We start from the raw sequence: 18988 nt of genomic DNA, 5'->3' as shown, positions 1-18988 counted from the left end.
AAGAGTCGCGCAGGCCCCAAGTTCTCCTGATGTCCCGGGGTCTCCACAACCCCCCTCCTTTCCCTGGATGGAAGCGGAGTTGCTCTGTGCGGAACAGGAGCCGGGCAGCTGACCCCTTTCGTAATCCTTGATAATGTTTCTCGGTCACTCCTGACCTTGCCCCCCAATTAAATAACCTCAATTCTTAATCTTCAAGAGGATCATTAACTTAGCAAGAGGAGAGAAGGGTCTGGAGCCAGGAGCAGGGGAAAAACGGAACCGGCTCAGCCCTGACTCGAGAAAGATCCAGTAGGGTCCGTGAGGCCGTGTCGTTTTACAGGGGAAAGGAGGAGCCAAATGTGGAGATTTAGTGCAAATGTCATTTTAGTGTAAATGTCAAGGCCACTTCCCTCCCTGGGGCCAATTCTCAATTTCCTGATCGATCACGGACCAGCTCTGAAAATGTCGATTTCCATTAGGAGAGAAACTGAAATTTCAGGGCATCAACATGGTGCTCCCCGTGAGCAAACTTCTCAAGGAGTGGCATGAAAATGAACAGAAGAGGAAATGTCTTTTTTTTTCCCCTCTCCTTTTTTTTAAGATTTTATTTATTTATTCATGAGAGACAGAGAGAGAGAGAGAGAGAGAGAGACAGAGACAGAGACAGAGACAGAGACAGAGGCAGAGAGAGAAGCAGGCTCCATGCAGGGAACCCGACGTGGGACTCGATCCCAGGTCCCCAGGATCACGCCCTGGGCCGGAGGCAGGTGCTAAACCGCTGAGCCACCAAGGGACCCTCCCCTCCCTTTTGAAATGACAATGATAACGTTCAAAATTTTTAGAGATTTCCAGAAGCAAAGCACAGACACGCGATAGGACGGGAGCAGACACGCGGTCACCTGGCCGCTCACACCGAGCCTGCCGCCTGCCTGGCCGCGCCGTCGCCTTGTCTCAGGAAATGAGTAAGTCGAGAGTCAGAGCGAGCCAACCTCCACATCCCACAGTCTTGTCTCATAAAATCAATTGATCAAAGCCACCAAATGCCAGCTGACGTTTGCTCTCTTCCCCCCCTGCTTTCTGGGTGCCACGAGGTCAGGGCGGCCCTCCCGAGGTCCAAAGGAACCGCGTGGCCAGCGAGCCTGGCGGCTGGGCTCTGGGTCTCTCAGGGCCAAGGTAAGAGATGCGTGTCCATCAAATGAGCCCGTGGATATCTGACATCACTCTTCATTCCAGAGACAGAAGTGTGTACATCCGGGTCCTTTTTGTTGCTTCTGATGGACACCTGTGAGCTGGGGACGTTGCCTTTATCACTTTACTTCTGCTGAGAATAAAATGAATCTGTCCATTTGTTCATTCCATCCACGTTAACTGAGGGCATTTGTGGGCTTGGCTGGCGCGAGGTGCTGGCGGAGGAGCAGTGACCCAGAAACACCAACCGGACCTGGAAGGCGCTGTGTCCGCCGTGTGCCCCGTGCTCATCCAGAAGGTTCTTCACGCCTTGGGGGCACTCACTCTGCACGGGGCAGGGTGGGGACCTGAGGCAGGAAATGGCCTCTTCTAAGTGAAGCCTCAGGCCCCAAAGGGTTTTGCAGGTCTAAGTCTTAAATGGGGGATCTTCCCTCTCGGCCGGGGTGGGGGACAGCAGAGGTCAGGGGCGCGGTCTGCGCCAACGCGGTTGAGGTCCGGGTGGCGGGCTCAGGCCTGCAGGGGGACCAGGGACAGCTGTGCGGGGCTGAGCATTGAGAGGCAGGGATGGTGCTTGGAAGTCACCTGCTGGTGTTTTCCGGGCAGCAGAGCAGGGGCCCGGAGACTGTGGGTGAGCGCCCCCCGCCCGCCCCGTCAGACACAAGGAGCCTGCTGTGTGCTCTTGAGCAGGTCACCTCACCCCAGGCGAACCCTCCATCCCCGGACCCTGCTGACCCCGTGGTTCCTTAATGTCCCTGCTCCCCATCCCAGGAGGACTCACTGGAAGGATCTCCTTTCCTGGAGACGTGTAGGAAAAGTCAGCCAGTTCAGCAGCTCATCTGGAAACATCTGGTCTGTGATGGTCCCAGAGGAGGACAAGAGATGAATAAGGGAAGGATCTGCCTCCCAGGTGTCCCTGGGGCCCAGCCAGCGGGGTGAGACCCCCAGAGGTGCAGGAGCAAACGAGGGAGCTGCCCCCTCGAGGGGGACCAGGGCGGCCTTTCAGATGAGGGGGTTTGAGAACCAGCTCGAAGGCCTCCTGCCAGCGGCGGGGAAGAGGCCTGCCAGGGCCTGCGAGCAGAGGCACAGGGTCACGGAACCCGGCGGCCGAGCCCCGGGAGTGACGGGATGCGGGGGGCCCTCCGGAGGAGGTCCTGCCTCCCTGTCAGCCAGGAGGAGCTGTTGAGAGGCTCGGAGCAGGAGGATGGTGGGACCCCAGTTTTGCTAGAAGACAAGGACTCTGGCCCCGCTTGTGTCGTATATAGACGGGCTGGGAAGAAACCAGAAGCTCCCCAGAACTCGTAACCCGGAGCCCCTGCGGCCTCGCATGGCCAACCGCCACCCTTCACGCCCCGCTGTCCTGTCCCTTCCGTCTAATTCCACTCACCCTTAACCACAGCGCCACGGAAGTCTCCCTCTCTCCCCCCTAGAGCGCGGCAAGACTCACGTTTTATAACAACTGTGCCTCGTGTTCTTGCTTATTGCAGCGCGTCGGTGGAAACCCTTCATAGCCTACCCCGAGCCGGTTCACAGGCGGTGGCCAGGCCGCACACTTGCCCAGGGCAGCGGGGCTCACCTCCGCTCAGGCTGTGGCCCTGGGCGGTTAATGGTACCCCGTCCCTCTCACAAATGTCCTGCCGTAGAGATGACATTATGTGGCCACCCTAGTCCCTGCACCACTGCTTGGAAATCTGATCCTTGGGTTTCTGGAGGGAGAGAAGGAGGTACGTGTGTCACGCCCCCTTTGTCCTCAACGTGGCCCTGCTTATGAGCTCCTGGAGGAGACACCTGGCCCCACTCAGCTCTTCATTCCTCAGCGTGGCACAGGCTGGCGTGCGCAGACAAGACGAATGTCCCCTTTGCCCAAGGATTGGACAAAAACTGAGGAATAAAGGGAGCTGTGTACCCCAAATTCTCAGAAAACCCTCCAACAATTGGGGTGGGCCCGTCTGGAGGCAGCATGAGCACTGAGGACCCCCAGCACCTCACCCTCAGGCAGCCCCCTGGTGGGAGGCCCACCCCACCGGCTCTTCGAGGGTCTCTGCCAGAGGCCAGGGCCCCCCGCACAGCTGCCACCTGCTCCCCGGGGAAGGCGTCCCTAAGGCCGCTGCGAGGCCGCAGGCCTGTGCCGCTCAGCTCTAACTGGGGCAATGCACAGGGTGACCTTTCAGGTTCTTTTGTGCCTATACCATTTTATGAGCCCGTAAACATGGCCCAGGCGGGCTAGGACACCGACAACACCGCCAGGACTCCGGGAGGCGTCACCCCCCTCCCACCCCGGGCCTTGGACTTTCACTTGGCACTTGGAGCTGGTTTTCTTCCCTCAACCAGATGCTCATTAACACGGGGGGCGGGGGGGCGGCTGGCTCGCAGAAGCCCCCCTGGGCCTGGTCCCGGGCGGCCTCAGAATCCCCTGGAGGGGAACAGAACTGATCCAGCAGGCCCGGGGAAGAGGCCCGAGAACGTGTGTCCCCAACGAGTTCCCAGTGACGCCGATGTTGCGGACTCCAGTGACAGTAGCTGCCCCTGTGTGCAGAGACAAGGAGTCCTCACCCCTGGATGCGGCCCCGCCTGCCCGGGAGGCCGTAGTCCCTCTGCTCAGGGGGCTCCCAGAACAACGCTGAGGAGCAGCCCAGCCCCAGCTGTGAGGGGGACTCCGGGGGGGGGGGAGCATGCATGGAGGGTCCTGACCTTGGGGGCCAGGAAAGAGGGGTGATGAGGCGACGCCCTTAGGAGCAAGCGCCCACCCAGCCCGGCTGAAAGTGGGCCAAGGTGGAACCTGCTGGGCCTTCAGGCCAGTCAGAGTCGGGAGACGTCATCCAGAAGGTGGGGGGGGGGGGCTACAAGGGATGGGAGGGGCCCGACTGACCACCAGACTTAGGCCAGGGCGGGAGCGACTTCCTGGGGGGACCAGGCCTCCCTCCCCGGAGGGACAGGGCAGCCCCAGGGACCCGGGATTGAGAAGGGACGGTGGCCCTTCGTTCAGGCTGCTAGGACAACACACCGGAGACTCGGTGGCTTAACACACAAGCGTTCGTTTCTCCCGGTTCTGGGGGCTGGAGTGCAAGATCCAGGCGGCCGCACACCCCGTAGCTGCCGGAGGCTCTCGCGCTGCTTTGCCCCTGGAGCGCTGGTCCACGCGGGGGGTGCGGGGAGCACCTGCTGGCGTCTCTTCTCAGCAGGACACTGATCCCATCCTGGGGCCCCACCCTCGTGACCTCACCCGACCCTAATCGTGGGAGGGTAGCGCTCTAACACCCGCATCTGGGAGGATGGCGGGAGGGAGGGGCGTTGAGTCGCACCCCAGGAGCCGTGGCACCAAGGGAAACGCTGCTACTTACAGAAATCAGGACGTCTTCGAGGAGTCGGGGCGTCTTTCCCCATCCATCGCTGAGGCTGTTCCCCGTAAGCCACGCTGTTCACCTCCAGGCGCAGCTTTCTCTCCGGCGGCAAACGCAAAGGAGGCGCTGTCGGTGAAAAATCGAACAAAACGCAACTCAGACCGCGTGAGTGTCATGGTTTTTTAAAAAGCGATCAGTTACCGGTTTCTCGTGATCTCTACGGGATCCAATAACATTCCGTATCCTTCCCCGACGGTCAAAATCCACTCGTGAACGGTTACGCACGTCGGTGCTTAGCTCTGGATGCCGCGTGCTTCTGTGTCAGCTCCACATTCTCCACCTTTCTTTAGACTCGGGATCCTCGCTCTGCCAACATCTCCCAATACACGTGGCCCTTCCCATTGACGCTTTCCCTCTGATTTGGGGTCCACTGGAGCCACGGATTTCTTCTTTTAAGAGGAGAGTCCCTGGGGCACCGGGGGGCTCAGCGGGTCGAGCCTCCGGCTCTGGGTTTCAGCCCAGGTCATGATCTCGGGGTCGCGGGACAGAGCCCCACTGCGGGCGCCGTGCTCAGTGAGGAGTCTGCTCGAGATGCTCCCTCTCCCTCTCCCTCTGCTCCTATCACCCTCCTCTAAAACAAATGAATCTTCAGAAAAATAAAATGAGAATCAGTGAACAGACTTTGATGCGGAGAATTTTCACGACAGCCACCCTTTTGGGTGCATCCTCGTGCACTGGTCCACGACCTCCACATCATAGGTGGCGGGTACGGGGTGCGGAGGATGAATGAGGCCCTGCTGTCCTGGCTCTTGTAGAAGGAGAACATTCCACGGGTGTGGGCACAACACAGAGAACCAGAACAGGTTGGCAGGAGAGAGAACGAGTGCATGAAGGCCATCTTCCCCATCGGCCTCCGCGATACCGGAACCCCAGCCGGAATCTTCCCTGCCCCCCCTCAGGATGAGTCAGGCGCCCCCTCAAAACCCCTGCACCCGCAGATCCGCCGCTGTCATCCATCCCTGACACCCAGATCCTGCAAACTCCAGCGCTCGGTCAAGACACTAAAACAAAACCAAAAAACCTTTTGCAGTTTTCAAGCTCCTCTTTATGACCTAAAAAGCAAAATCTTTCTGGAGCACAACAAGCCACTTCAGCTGGAAAAAAAAAAAAAAAAAAAAACACCAAACTTTAAAAGGCGAGGAATCCAGTGTATGTTCTGTGTCATGTGAACACCAAATACCGAGAAACGATCCCGGGCCGGGGGCCGGCCCAAACCAGCTGCTTCAAAGAGCCTGTTCTTTAACTGAAGGCTTAACACCATGACCCTGGAGACGCTGAGGGGAAACAGGCAGGCAGCTCCCACCCGCCTTCCGGGGAGGAGGCCCCGGCCGGCCCCTCCTGCACCACAGTCCCATTCGTAGACAGAGGTCCCGGGTCCTCCTGAAACAGCCACACTTTCATGCCACTTACAAAGCAAAAGCATAGCAGCTAAAGGTTCTCTCAGCTTAAAAATCTGGAATAAACGGTACCTTTCCTCCCGAATAAATAAAGCTGATAGGGTGTGTTGAGCTGTTTCCCTCTTGGCTGGAGGTTCGTTTCCAGCAGAGGAGGACAGGAGATGGGGGGGGCGCGTGGGCAGGGCCAGGACGGTCAGGCCCGGACCCCATCAGGGGAGGATGCACCGCGCCTCCGACAAAACAGCAAGGGCTGCGTCTCCTAGCCCTTTGCCTGCAGAGGATAGAGGAAGGAAGACATAAAGACACCCGGGGATGCAAATGGCATGAAATAAAGAGAAAACGCAGCATGTCATCACCGTCCAAACACAAAGGTCACTTCGATTTGTTTTGTTTTGTTTTTAAATGTGTCATTTGCTCTCTCGAGGACTGTGGGGTTTACATTCAAAAGTCAGCGAACTGATTTCCTGTGATTATAAGGGATCGTGTTTTTTTGGTGGGATATGCATGAGCTTGAGTGGTTGCTTCCCGTAGCTTCAATGTCCCCAAACACCAGAACTTTCCTTACACCGTCAGGTGTGGCCACTTCTCCTCACTGTATGGTTAGAGCAACCACCCGGAGGGGGGGTGGATCATATGTAAAAATGTGGGTTCTGAAGGCACGTTTTCCTCCTCTGCTAAGAAGCTGGGGGTCTGGGGAGCTTAAAGCACAACCCCAGGATTGCCCAGGAATCTCGACACATGGAAACCCTGGCCTTATTCCTCATCCCACCCCCAGGTCCTAAGGAAACAGGTAGGGGTGGGCGAGTCTACAAACCCATGTATTCCGGATGCTTCCAGATCATTCTAGCCGGGTCTTCCCCGGCAGTGCTTTCAAGAACAAAATGCGGCAAGGCCCCAGTTACTTCCTGCGTGACCTGCAATGGCTGAGCAGATATGGAAATGTGGCCCGTGGGCTCTCGCTCTCCTGTACTCGAGAATGATTTTTCCTCGCTATTGGAGCAAAAGCAGCGGCGACAGCACGTCCACGACCCTGATCCCCCCACTTCGTGGCTCTGTGGCCTCCGCCGTGTGGCTCAACCTCTCTGAGTCGCATTGAAACGGAGCTCGTGTACCTGAAGCCGCTCCCTTAGGCCGCAGTTAGAATTAGGTACACGTCCCGCCTTTGCTCACGGATGGTTCCGAGGTCGCTAGGAGGGGGCCTGGAGCCCAGCGGGGGCTCGGAGAACACCTAGGGACGGACAGGCGGACGGCACGGCTGGAGGCCCGGCTCTCCTCCGGCCGTGCTACCCACGCTGGCGGCCCAGGCCGAGGTCAGGCCTGATTGCTCACACGCCGCCGTGACTTCCTTCTTTAAAACCAACTTTGTTTTATTACTGACACGCTTTCATCAGGTCGTTTGCGCGTTCATTAACTCATGTAAACATTAATAAAAGAAGCAAGAAAAACACCTTCCTACGTGTTTGCTCTTGCAGGAACACACAGTACGCGACCCCGGCCGCCCTGCAACCCTGCGGAGGACACCCCGACACCAGACCCCTCGTTCCCCTCCTGCCCCCGCGGCCCTGCCTTCTGCAGAATGCCCGGGACCGGCCTTGGGGGAAGCAATGCCCTCTGCCCGCCGACGGCCGTTGCGACGGAGCCGGGCCGGGGGCCTCCAAACCAGCGTGCTTTCTCCCCGCCGCCGCCCCGCGCGGTGCCCGGTCTCCCTGCGTCAACTGCGGCCACGGACTGAGCTCCAGCGCGGCCCTTCTCAGCCTGGGAGATTTTGCTCCCCAGGGGACGCTTGTCTGCGGACATCTCCGGTTGCCACGGCTCGGGGGCGGCAGGGCAGGGGACGCCCCGCTCAGCAGGGCCCCACGGCAAGACCCGGCAGCCCGAGGGCCGCAGTAGCGAGCCGGGGGACCCACCGGGGCTGCGGGCCACCTGCAGGCCCGACCCCTAGCAGCCACCCAAGGGCTTGTCCCCGGGCATCTCCGTGCCCTCCCTCGTCTTCAGGCTTGGCGTGGATGGGCCCAGGCAGCCTGGAAGCCCACGGCCCGTGGGGCAGAGCCACGAGGATGGGGGCCTGGGTCCCCGGAGTGGCCCACTTGGAGCGCAGCGGCCTGGCCGCCACTGACGCCCACTCTGGGGAGAGTGGCCACTCTCAGCATGCCCATGCTGCTGCGTGTCACACCACATATTGAGAACAGAACTTCTAGCGTGTGGAGGTGAGGACGCGCGTCTGGGCCCATTCGCTGCAGCCGTGGCATTGCCTTAGGACCGCTGCTTCGCGACGTCCCCCAGCAGTGCACCTAGGACCAGCGGCATCACCCAGGGACATCATGCATGCACCACCTGGAAGGGGGGCCTCGGGGTGCATCTCCCTGGAAATCAGTGTATAACTGGCACACGGAGCTCGCGTGTCCAGGGAGGCGGGCGTGCCTGAGGACCTGTGCAAGCCTGTGAGGGAATTTTGAAATGGTGACTCTGGACTAAGCCCTCTAATGGTCACGTCTGGCCACTCTAGTCCCGAAGGACCTCAAATTAGAGGTATTTATGCTCCGCATTCTGCAAGTCTAGTTAGCAATGTTTTCTCTTGTTATCTTAACTTGTCAAAAGTTGGTAAAAAAATAAATGCAATTTTTATTTTATTTTTTATTTTTTGCAGATGCCTTAGGTCTGTCATGAGGAGTGGCTGGTGCCATTACAATGATCATTTATAAAAACACAAGGGTGTCTGCTACAAAAGCATTCTTTTTTATCTGAAGTTTCCCTTTCAACAGATGCCCTGCATTTCTCAGGCAGGCCTACCTACCGCGCACCCCAGGTATTCAGTGGGCCCCGCGCTCAGTGTTCAAAATGTCATTTAGAGGGAGGCGCCATGCGGTGGTGGCTTCGAAGGGGGAAATGGAATCAGGAGGGCCAGGTACGTCCCTGGTCCCTCGCCACCCGGCACACGCTCGGAGCGGCTGCACACGGGGTGTTCTCGGGGAGGTCCCGTCTTCAGCCTTCGGTACCTCCTTCCCGCCCCGACGGACTGCAGGACTTCTTCCCCCCTACGGCCACCACCAGAGCCGGGAAGCCCACCAGAGGAGGGGCGGGGATGGCATCATTAAGAATATCTTATTTCAAAATGGCATGTGTCAGACGATCACAAAATATCCACCGTAAATGTTTTCTAAAAAGCAAGCATCTCTCCCCGAAATAATTAAACGGACCTGATACCCCTTCAGAGAGCCTTCGGAAGGAACTCAGCGCCAAGATTAGATGTGGGGGGGAGACAGGCGTGGGGCCAGGCCGGCGCCCCTGCTCCTGGCTGTGGGGACGGGCTCGCGGCAGGGAAGCAGGGACAGCCAGAGAGCCTCCGAGGGGCAGCAGGATCAGGCCCGAGGTGCCCTGAGAGAGCTCCAGGATGTGGACTGTGACCATGACGTGCAGGCCAGGGCCTGGGGGCAGGGGTGCATCTCAGCAGTTTGGAGGCCCTGTCTCTCAGCCGAGCTCACCCTCACCCCCACCCTGGGGTCCAGGTCCGTGAACTAAGAGCCCTGCGAACAGCCCCAGTGCCATGCCCAACACCCAGACCTGCTCCCCGCCCCAGGCCCCTCACCTGTCCTTCCTCCAAAGGCCTTCCCGGGGCCTGTGCGGTTTGACAGCGACGGGCAAAGCACCGAGCTCCAGTCCCGACTCCCAGGTGACCCCTGGGCCCTGTGGCTATGGGCTCGCCTCTGCACTCAGTTACTTCATCTGCAAAGTGGGAGTCATGCTCCCTGCCTTACTGGTCAATGTGGAGTCACAGAGTAGCGTCAGTGGAGTGCGCTGCGTGGTGCAAAGGCAAGGTGCTGCTCAGAAAAGATGCCATTTTATTTTATTAATTTTTTTAAAGTTTTTTTTTTTTTTTATTTGATACAGCACACAGAGCGGGAGAGAGGGACAGGGGCAGAGGGAGAAGCAGACTCCCCACTGAGCAAGGAGCCCGATGCGGGACTCGATCCTGGGACCCTGAGGTCATGACCTGAGCCGAAGGCAGACACTTCACAGATCGAGCCTCCCAGGTGCCCAAAATGATGCCATTTTAAAGGTGATTGAGGAACATTTGTGCTGGCTCACTCTTCATACAGCTGCGGACAGACTTCAGCTCCTGGCCTCGGGCTTTGCGGCAGGAACCCCCCAGGTTCTAAGTCAATCTGGGCTGGAGCCTGAGACTCCGCATTTCTCAGCATGCCCATGCTGCTGGGTGTCACACCACGTTTGGAGGAGTACAGATCAGGGTTCAAGTGCTCTGTCCAGCCTGCCAGTGGATTTACACCTCAGTACACAGGTGGGAGAGGGCCAGGCCCCCTGGGCTCCCGGCGACCCACCTGGGGCCACACTGCAACCGGCGGTACATGGACTCACGGGGCATAAAGAAATAAAGGGCTGGGGGATCCCTGGGTGGCGCATCGGTCTGGCGCCTGCCTTTGGCCCAGGGCGCGATCCTGGAGACCCGGGATCGAATCCCACGTCGGGCTCCCCGTGCATGGAGCCTGCTTCTCCCTCTGCCTGTGTCTCTGCCTCTCTCTCTCTCTCTCTCTCTCTGTGTGACTATCATAAAAAGAAAAAAAAAAAAAAAAGAAATAAAGGGCTGGGTTGAAACCACCCCCCTGGAAGCCAAGGGCCCAGGCTCAGGAGGGGAGAGTGCAGGAGCCCTCAGAGCCCTCAGCTCACCTTCAACGTCCTCTCCCCACACACACACACACACACACACACACACACACACAGCAACAGCAGCAGCAACCAGACCAACTAAAACAGCTCTGCAGCTAGCGAGCATTTTGCTCTTCTGCATTTCTCCTCCCTGGGAATATGGGCTCATCACTTCAAAGCAGGACTTAATGAATTGTAATTACACCAACCCACTCCTGACTCCTCTCTCAGGCTCAGAAATGGCCACACTGGGATAGTGTCACGGGGGGAAGATGGAAGCTTTTGGGCAGCTGCCAACGGCGACTACCTACGGGGCGCCCAACCCCCTTCTTGGTCCAAGCTACCGAGTCCATGCCAGCGGTGTCTTCTGAAGGGGAAACAGTGTCCCAGGGGGTCCCTGGAAGTTAGATCAACAAGATGGTGGGACAAAGAGACTGCCCCAACCTGGGAAGCATAACCCCTCCACACTCAAAGTCTTCATGTTGTATGAAGAAAAAAATGTCAAAATCTCCTTAAAATCTTGGTGATGAGGCGTGATACCTCTGAGATGCTTGTATGATACAGTTTCTAGAATATCTGGAGGCACTGATTCTTACTCCCACCCTAGGGAAGCTGTGTAGCCTACTTCCAGACACCTTCCTCCACCACTCAGCTCTCCCATCCTCCCTAGGGCCCTAGAGGCACTTGGACCATAAATGGTCGGTTTGGGTTCAAAACATATAGTTATCTTATATGGCTATGAAGTCTGTACCCTCAAGAAAAGTTAGTAGGGATTCTGATTGGTTAAGAAAAAGACCCACACTGGGGCGCCCGGGTGGCTCAGTTGGGTAAGCATTCGACTCTTGATTTTTGGCTCAGGTCATGATCTAAGGGTCTTAGGGTCTAGGGACCAAGTTCCATGTTGGTCTCTGTGCATAGTAAGGAGTCTGCTTGAGATTTTCTCTCTCCCTTTGCCCCTCCTTCCACTCACACACTCTCTCTCTCCAACAAATAAATCTTTAATAATTAATTGATTAATTAATTAAAAAGACCCACACTATAACCTGAGTATATACTGGACGCCAAGATGTCAACTGAAACATCATTCATTTCTTTTACAATTAATGCACTCTTGTTGGATGTGGAATATGCTATTTTGTGCACTATAAATAATTTGTTGTAAAACTTTCGGGGTAAAGAAAACCCCAAATAATGATAAGTGATCACAATTAGATGATATGCATAATATGCAAAATTATACTTAGAAACTCTGATCCCACTCCCCCACCACCACTGGCCCATTTTCCCTTTTGGTGGCCATTTAGTTATCAATGTAATAAACCACTCCAAACATTAGTGGCTTCCAATGACAACTTCTCTCATAATCTTATTGCTTGGGTTCCTGTGAACAGTCTAGACCCCTTGGAATCTCTTCATGGGGAATCTCTTCTTTTTTTTTTTTTTTAAACCATCTAACTCTTTATTTTGTAATAATTATGGATTCACAGGAAGTTGCAGCAAGTCCCATGTACGCTTTGCCCAGTTTCCCCCAGTGGTAAGCATTTCCGTCGCTACAGTCCTTCAAACCTGACATACTGACAATGGCACAATACAGCTAATTCGACTACGGACCTCACTCACTTTCACTAGATATCACATGCATTCATCTGTGGGTGTGTGTAGATCTATGGAGTTTTAGCCCAGGTACTGTGATCAATACCATAATCAAGATTCAGAACTGTTCCATCAGCACAAAGGAACTCCCTGTTATCCCTTTATAGTCACACATAGCCCATACCCCCTCCAGTCCCTATCCCTGGCAATCATTAATCTATTCTTTATTTCTATAATCCTGTCATTTAAGAATGCAACCATATAGTATGGGACCTTTTGAGACTGGCCCTTTCATTCATCATGATACCCCTTAAGGTCCACCCAAGTTGTGTGAATCAAAGTCATCTGTTTCTCTTCATTGCAGAGTAGTATTCCACAGTACAGATGTTTGGTTTGATCACTCACTCGATTGCAGGACATCTGGGGTATTTCCAGTTTTTAACTATTACAAATAAAGCTCCTAAGAATATTTGTGTACAAATTTTATGTTTGGGCAGTTAATGATTGGGGTGGGGTCAGTATTTTTCTGAGCCACCAAAAAAGTCTCTCAATGATCAATTACAAACCTGCTCCCAAAATGTGAGGGGGGGGGGAGAGAAAAAGAAAATCTCAACAAAGAAATGGAAGATTAAAAAAAAAAAAGAATGAAATTGAAATTTTAGAGCTGAAAAATACAACAAGCAAAGCAAAAGACCTCATTGGATGAGCTCAAAAGTGAAATGGAGTGGACAGAAGAAAGAATCAATACACCTGAAAATAGAACAATAGAAACTACCCAATCTGAACAACAGAAAGTAGACTTCCAAAAAAAAGATAAAAGGCATAGTGTCATAGACCCTGGAGGGACTACAGGCAAAGATCTGAAGTTCATGTCGCCAGGATCGCAGGAGAGAAAAAGGTGGTGCTGAAAAGATATGTCAAGAAATAATAGCTGAGCTTTTTCCAAATTTGGCAAAAGATTTAAACCTACAGGTTCAAGAAACTGAGAGAACCCCAAACTGGAAAAAACTCCATGCCAAGCTACATCATAAGTACACTTCTGGAAGCTAAGGACAAAAGAAACAAGCAGAGACAAGCACCACCTTTTTTACAGAAGAAAAAGCCATTTGAATGACAGCAGATTTCTCATCAGAAACCATAGCAGCCAGAAAGAAGTGGCACAACATGTCAAAAGCCAAAAACAACAACAACAACAAAACCTGTCAACCCAGAAGTTTAGAGTCAACAAAAATATCCTTCAGGAATCAAAGAACAAGCAAGACCTTCTCGATGCAGGAAATCGAAGAGAACTTGTCACCCACAGACTTACCCTAAAAGAATGTCTAAAGGACACTCTTGAAACACAAAATAACCATAAAAGAAAGAATATTGGAACAGTAAGAAGGAAGAAAGAATAAAGCAATAATACTAATAATAATGTCGGTAAATATAACAGACTTTCTTGTCCTCTTGAGTTTTCTAAAAGCAAACGGAGCAGTCCTCAACAGGTCTGAGATGACTCATTCCTACCTAGTGCGCCAACTGCCCCAACTGCAGGGTTGATTTGAGAGGCCAGTGGCTTGCCAGAAGCTTCTCGGAAAGTGGTTCCTTCCCCACCTGCACCAGCCTCTCTCCTTAGGATACTTGCTCAAAAGGCCACTGTGGTCTCTAGGCTGCTCAGCACACCCCCGAATCAGAATTCTGAGAGGTGGGCTCCAGGACTCTGCGTGTAAAAGTGATTCCCACAGACACTAAGGTTTGCAAAGTCATCAGATCGTCTGTTAACCCAGGGTCAGGCCCAGCCGCTGGGAGTCACCCTCTGAGGAAGGTGAGAACTAAGTGCTGGCTGTGGACACTCCAGGCCGGCAGCACCGGAAAAAAATTCAGGGTAAAAAAGTAATCAGTATTGGCCCTGGGGTCAAGGTCACACACTTGTGCACTGTCACAGGGTCACGTCCTAGGGATTTGGGCCCACGTAGGATCTGTCATTCATCTGTGCCTCAGTTTCTTCCTCTAAAACTGGGACAGCATCTGCCTCTCCTGACTCATGGGGTCAAGATGAAGAGCAAAATAGGTGAGCTGTGCAGACCTTGTAAATTATTAGTTATTCTTACCCAATGTGAATGTTTAACCTCCTCTTAAAGAGGGCCATTGTGTGTCCTTTTTTTCTTTGAAATGGAATGTCGGGGTTCTTCAGGCTCCGGGAAAAGGCAGGCACGTCACACCAAATGTACCACTTAATTCTCCCGTCTTTCCTTAGGGTCCCGCGCTGATGGCCAACCTCAGCCCCCTGGTGCTGGGATGATGGCAGGACCCCCACGGGCTGAGGATTAGCACCCAGGGGGGCTGCTCCTCCCGGGGCCTGGGGGTCCCCAGCACTCACCTCCCAGAGGACACAGCCCTAGGTCTGTCCCCTCCCGCAGCCAGTGGCACTTGGTGACAGGTGACAGGTGTGTGCTGGGGGTTGGAGAGAAGGCTTGCAAAAGCTTCGCTGGATTTCTCTCCAGCCAGAAAGAGGAGGTCCATTGCCCTTTCAGGGGGGAGGGTGTCAGAAGCAGAATCTGGGAGTGAAAGCCTCAAGGGGCGGGGGAGGGGGACAGGAGGGTGAACTATTTTATAGACAGAAGTTTCTCCCCCGGCACCCGGAGAGGGCAGAGATTGGAATCACCGCAGCTGGCGCCGCCTGGGTGCCACCAGGGCCCCCACCCCCCTGGCGGCGGGGACCCCGGGCGCACGTGGCCGCGGCCAACAGGGCGTGGGGAGCGCGCCAGGTGTTTCTGGTTAGGGACCCGCCAGCCGGCCCGGGTGTTGCTTTGGGTGCGCGTTACAAGGTGAAGATGCCGCGGATTCGGGAGCGGGCGGCCCGGTTCCCACGGACGCCGCTGCGCTCGGGCGCGGAGGGGGCGCGGCGGGCGGGGGGGGGGGACCCCGGTGACCCGAGCTCCCCGCGGGGCGCGGACCCCCGAGCGTGCGCAGACTCGCCGACGCCAGCCCCGCGCCCGCCAGCTCGCCGGCCGCCGGATTGTTCTCTAAGACCTTATCTGTTGCTCCAGTGCATTTTCTGTTTTAATTTGGTGACCGGAACAAAAGTCCCAGGACGGTCCTTCGCAGCATTTGTAACTAAATATTTGCTGTGCTGGTAGCTAAATAGGCCCCTCCGCCAACTTCCAAACTCTGCTTTTTTTCTTTTTTTTTTTTTTTTGAACGGAGCTGAAAGGTGATCCCCCTATAAGGAGGGCAGACAGACGGTGGAAAGCAATTGGATTTAGCGCGCTGTTGTTCCCCGTGCTCTGGGGGATCCCCGGGCAAACAGGACCGCGCGCCGGGATCCTGGAAGGAGTTGGGGCCGCGATCCCGGGGTCCTGGCGGGCTGGGGCGTCAGTCAAGCCGTCGTGGAAGGCGCAGGGCTTTGTTCAGGCGATGCATTAGCTGTGTGCGACCAGAAGCAGAAGAGGCTAGGCAGGTCTTTGAAAAATACGCAAAGGGTTGAAAAATAAACATCGCCCTGTTTGCTTTTCGTGGCTTTCCTTATTTTCTTCCTCTCCAGTTGTCCCTCGTCTAAGACTGTTTTAAACCCAAATTCGGTTATCTGGTTTCAGGGTAAGGGCTCCCTCTTGCCAAGGTATTAAATAAACAAGTAAAGCAAAAACTTGAATCCTTATGTAATCCAGATGCTGTTTTCCTCGAAAACCACAACAAACTCTGCTAAGCCAGATAACAGGATCCCAACAGTCGTGCCCCCATCCCACCCCACCCCACCCCGCTTTTAGGGCCAGAGGAGGCCATCCCCTGTTCAGGAGCTCCTCGCCAGCACAGGCGATAAATGACGGCTAACACTCTGGCCTGCAGATGAGCACCCTTGAGGGGGCCGGATGCCCTAAACCGTCCCGGAGTGTCGGCATCTGGCTCTTAAAATGGAACTTTCCCTAGAGATAGAGCCGGGGCCGAGCTGCCGCCTGCGCCCGCGGGCCGGCTGGAGGCTCCGGGCCCCTCGGTGCTCGGGGCGGGGGCGCAGCGGGCGCGGGGCAACGAACACGAGTCCCGGGCGGGCGGCGCGCGGAGGCTGGGGCCGCGGAGCCCGCTGCCCGCGCCCACCTCCACCTCCACCTCCACCTCCCGCGGGCCCGGGGCTGGCGAGCTGTGCTCGGAGACTCGCCGGGCCGGGCCACCTCCGAGGGCTCTGCGGGGCGAGGCAGGGCCGCAGTGGGGCGCAGTGGGGCGCAGTGGGGGCGGGCCCTGCAGGGCGTTAGGAGTGCAGCCTCAGAGCCCTCCCCGCGAGGACCCGAGGGCATGCCCAAGGCTCGCCATCCGCTGAGACCGTCCCCGTCTCCCGGTCCCGGTTCCTCCCTCGCGCCGGCCCCACCCTGAACGCCTCGGCTGCAAAAACAAATAAAATAAAGCAAAAAAAAAAAAAAAAAAAGCCCTGGCGTTGGCGACCTCCAAGGCACGTTATGCCTCTTTCGGCAAAGGGAAGAGTTCTTTCTTTCTCCCTCTCCCGGCTTTTTTTTTTTTTTTTTTCTTTTTTCTTCTATTTTTTTTTTTTTTTTTTTTATTCTTCTCCCCGACTCCCACCACCGCCCCCTCCCTGCCTTTCCTGTTCTTCCCGGCCCTCTTTCCTTCCCCCAGATCGCTCGAAACTTAAGACGCGCGGCGGCTGCAGGTGCGCGCGGGCCGGGCGGCCGGGATCCGGGCGGGCCGGGGACGGCCGGGCCTCGCAGGCATTGATCAGCTGGGCGCGCGCGCTGAGTGACGGCGCGGTTGCCATGGCAGCCGCCTGAGCGGCGCCGCGAGGACAAGGCTGCAGGGCGGCGTGAATGGGCGGCGTCACGCGCCTGGCGCCAGAGAGTCTGCTCCGGGGCTCCGGCTCCGGCCCCGCCGCGGCCTGGCCCGCGCGCCGCCGCCGCCGCCGCCGCCGCTGCCAATTCATCACCTGTCAGGGATCGCTCGGGGGGTCACGGGCGGAATGGACACAGCTGTGAGAACAAAACCGGGGGGAAGAAAGGCGAGCGCGCCCAATCGCGCCAGATGTGCGGGGAGGACCCGGAGCGCCCCCCCGCCCCCCGCCCCCCTCCCCCCGTGCAGGCTCCTCCCCCCCTCCCCCCCCGTGCATCACGCGGGGTGGCCGCGGCGGCCCGGAGCTGCTGCTGATTCCAGCCCGGGGCTGGCGGGCGGAGCGGGGGGCGGGGGGGCTGCACGCGCTGCAGCCGCCGGGCCGGGCCGAGCGTGCAAGCCCTGGACCCTGCGGAGGGGAACTTCCAGGGCAGGTGGGTGGCGGGACCTGGGGGCGCCTCGGTGAGTCAGCCCCGGAGCCACCCCCCCCCCCCACCTCCACGGAAGCCCTTCACACCTTCCCGCGCCCGCGCATCTTGCAGGTCCGGGGCGCTCTCTGCAGCTGGGACCCTTTGAACTTGGGAGGCCTCGCAGGCGAACCCACAGAGACAGGCTTCCCGGCGCCCGTACCCCCACCCCGAACACGCCCCGGCTCCGTGTGCTTGCTCTACGAGAACCTCCCTTGAAAGGTGACTCCCATCCATCGGGCTTGCGGATGGAGACCGACGCACGAGGCCATCGGGCCTCCTTTCCCTCCTCGTGGTCACTAACTTCTACTGCGTCCTCAGCCCCCCCCCCCAACATGATCTTTAACTGAAGGCAGAACTGGGTAGCGCGCCCGTCGAGGTCTGCACGGGCCCACTGGGCTCCGCCAGGGAAGGAAAGCACAAAACTTCCACCCCGCGAAGCGGTTTTACCGCCTCCGGGGGCACACACGACCACGGGGGGCTCAACCTCGCGGGGGGGCCCCCCAAGGAACACGGCACGCCGCTCATTACGAACCAGCCCGGAGCCTGGCTGCTGGGATAATGAGGCTGGCACGGATGTTAACATACGGTGTCCTTGGAAAAAGCTAGGAATGCGTCAGTATCGCAGGGCTGCAATGTCCAAGAATCACAAGTAATAATTTGAGAATCCCAAAGATGTTTGTTTACGTTGGCTATTATTGTAAAATAGTCAAAGTATAACATCATGAACCAAAATAGTGTCAAAACAAAATCTGTTCCACTGTGGCACGTATGTGACAGAAACACATGCACAGAGTACATCAAAAAGCTCGAACTGTGGGGGACTCGGTATTAAATCATTTCCAGAGTTAATATCGGAGGAGGGAGGTGGTTAATCGAACACTCAGGCGCAGAGCTGCAGGCAGCTTCTGCAGGGCCAGGCCCTCAGCAGACTCCTCTGCTGGTCAGGAAACCATCCACCTCCGTCCTCCGAGGCAGAGGGGTGGCTTTCTCACAGTGACATCCGCCTCCGCACTCCCCGGCGCCTCCCCCAAGGGGAGCCCTGGGTCGCGGCCCGTGTCAGAGACGCGCCGGCCGCCGGCTCAGAAACTCATCAGGAATCCGAGCACAGAACGCAGGTTCCCCATCATTCAGCTTTGCTTTTTCTCCTCTTCTGCCCCCTTCCTGCTTCTTAAACTGCCGGGAAGGTGACGGCTGAGACAAGTAAACAAGATGCTAACAAATACCCCCATGGCCCCCGCATTTTCTAGATTGCTGTATTCTGGGGGGGGGGGGGGGGAGACTGGAGTTTTCAAAACACAACTAATTTGCTGTTAAGTCTTCAGCTAAACTAGAATTCTGCGTGCATTCGCTGAAAAGTGTGTAGGTAAATGGCTGCAAACTTCAGACTGCCCAAATAATTTCTTTAAAGATCTTACAGAGGGAAGACAAGGGGGGAAAAAAACAACAAAACGTGAAACTGCGTCCAGTAATAGGATTGAACAGATTTCCAGCC

At 56.4% G+C, this 18988-nt stretch overlaps 1 long non-coding RNA gene across 1 annotated transcript; it reads right to left on the bottom strand.

The window, feature by feature from the left end:
* Positions 1–627: 627 nt before the first annotated feature.
* Positions 628–6221, bottom strand: LOC140600761 (uncharacterized). The gene is made up of 4 exons (XR_012003932.1): positions 6035–6221; positions 4506–4631; positions 1946–2018; positions 628–1680 (listed from the first exon to the last, which is right to left on the bottom strand). It is a non-coding gene; the product is annotated as an uncharacterized lncRNA (long non-coding RNA).
* Between the last annotated feature and the right edge of the window lie 12767 nt (positions 6222–18988).

Source organism: Canis lupus, chromosome 12 (assembly GCF_048164855.1).
Source record: "Canis lupus baileyi chromosome 12, mCanLup2.hap1, whole genome shotgun sequence".
In the NCBI taxonomy this organism is placed as follows: Eukaryota; Metazoa; Chordata; class Mammalia; order Carnivora; family Canidae; genus Canis; species Canis lupus.
This window is presented reverse-complemented; position numbering and strand designations above follow the sequence as displayed.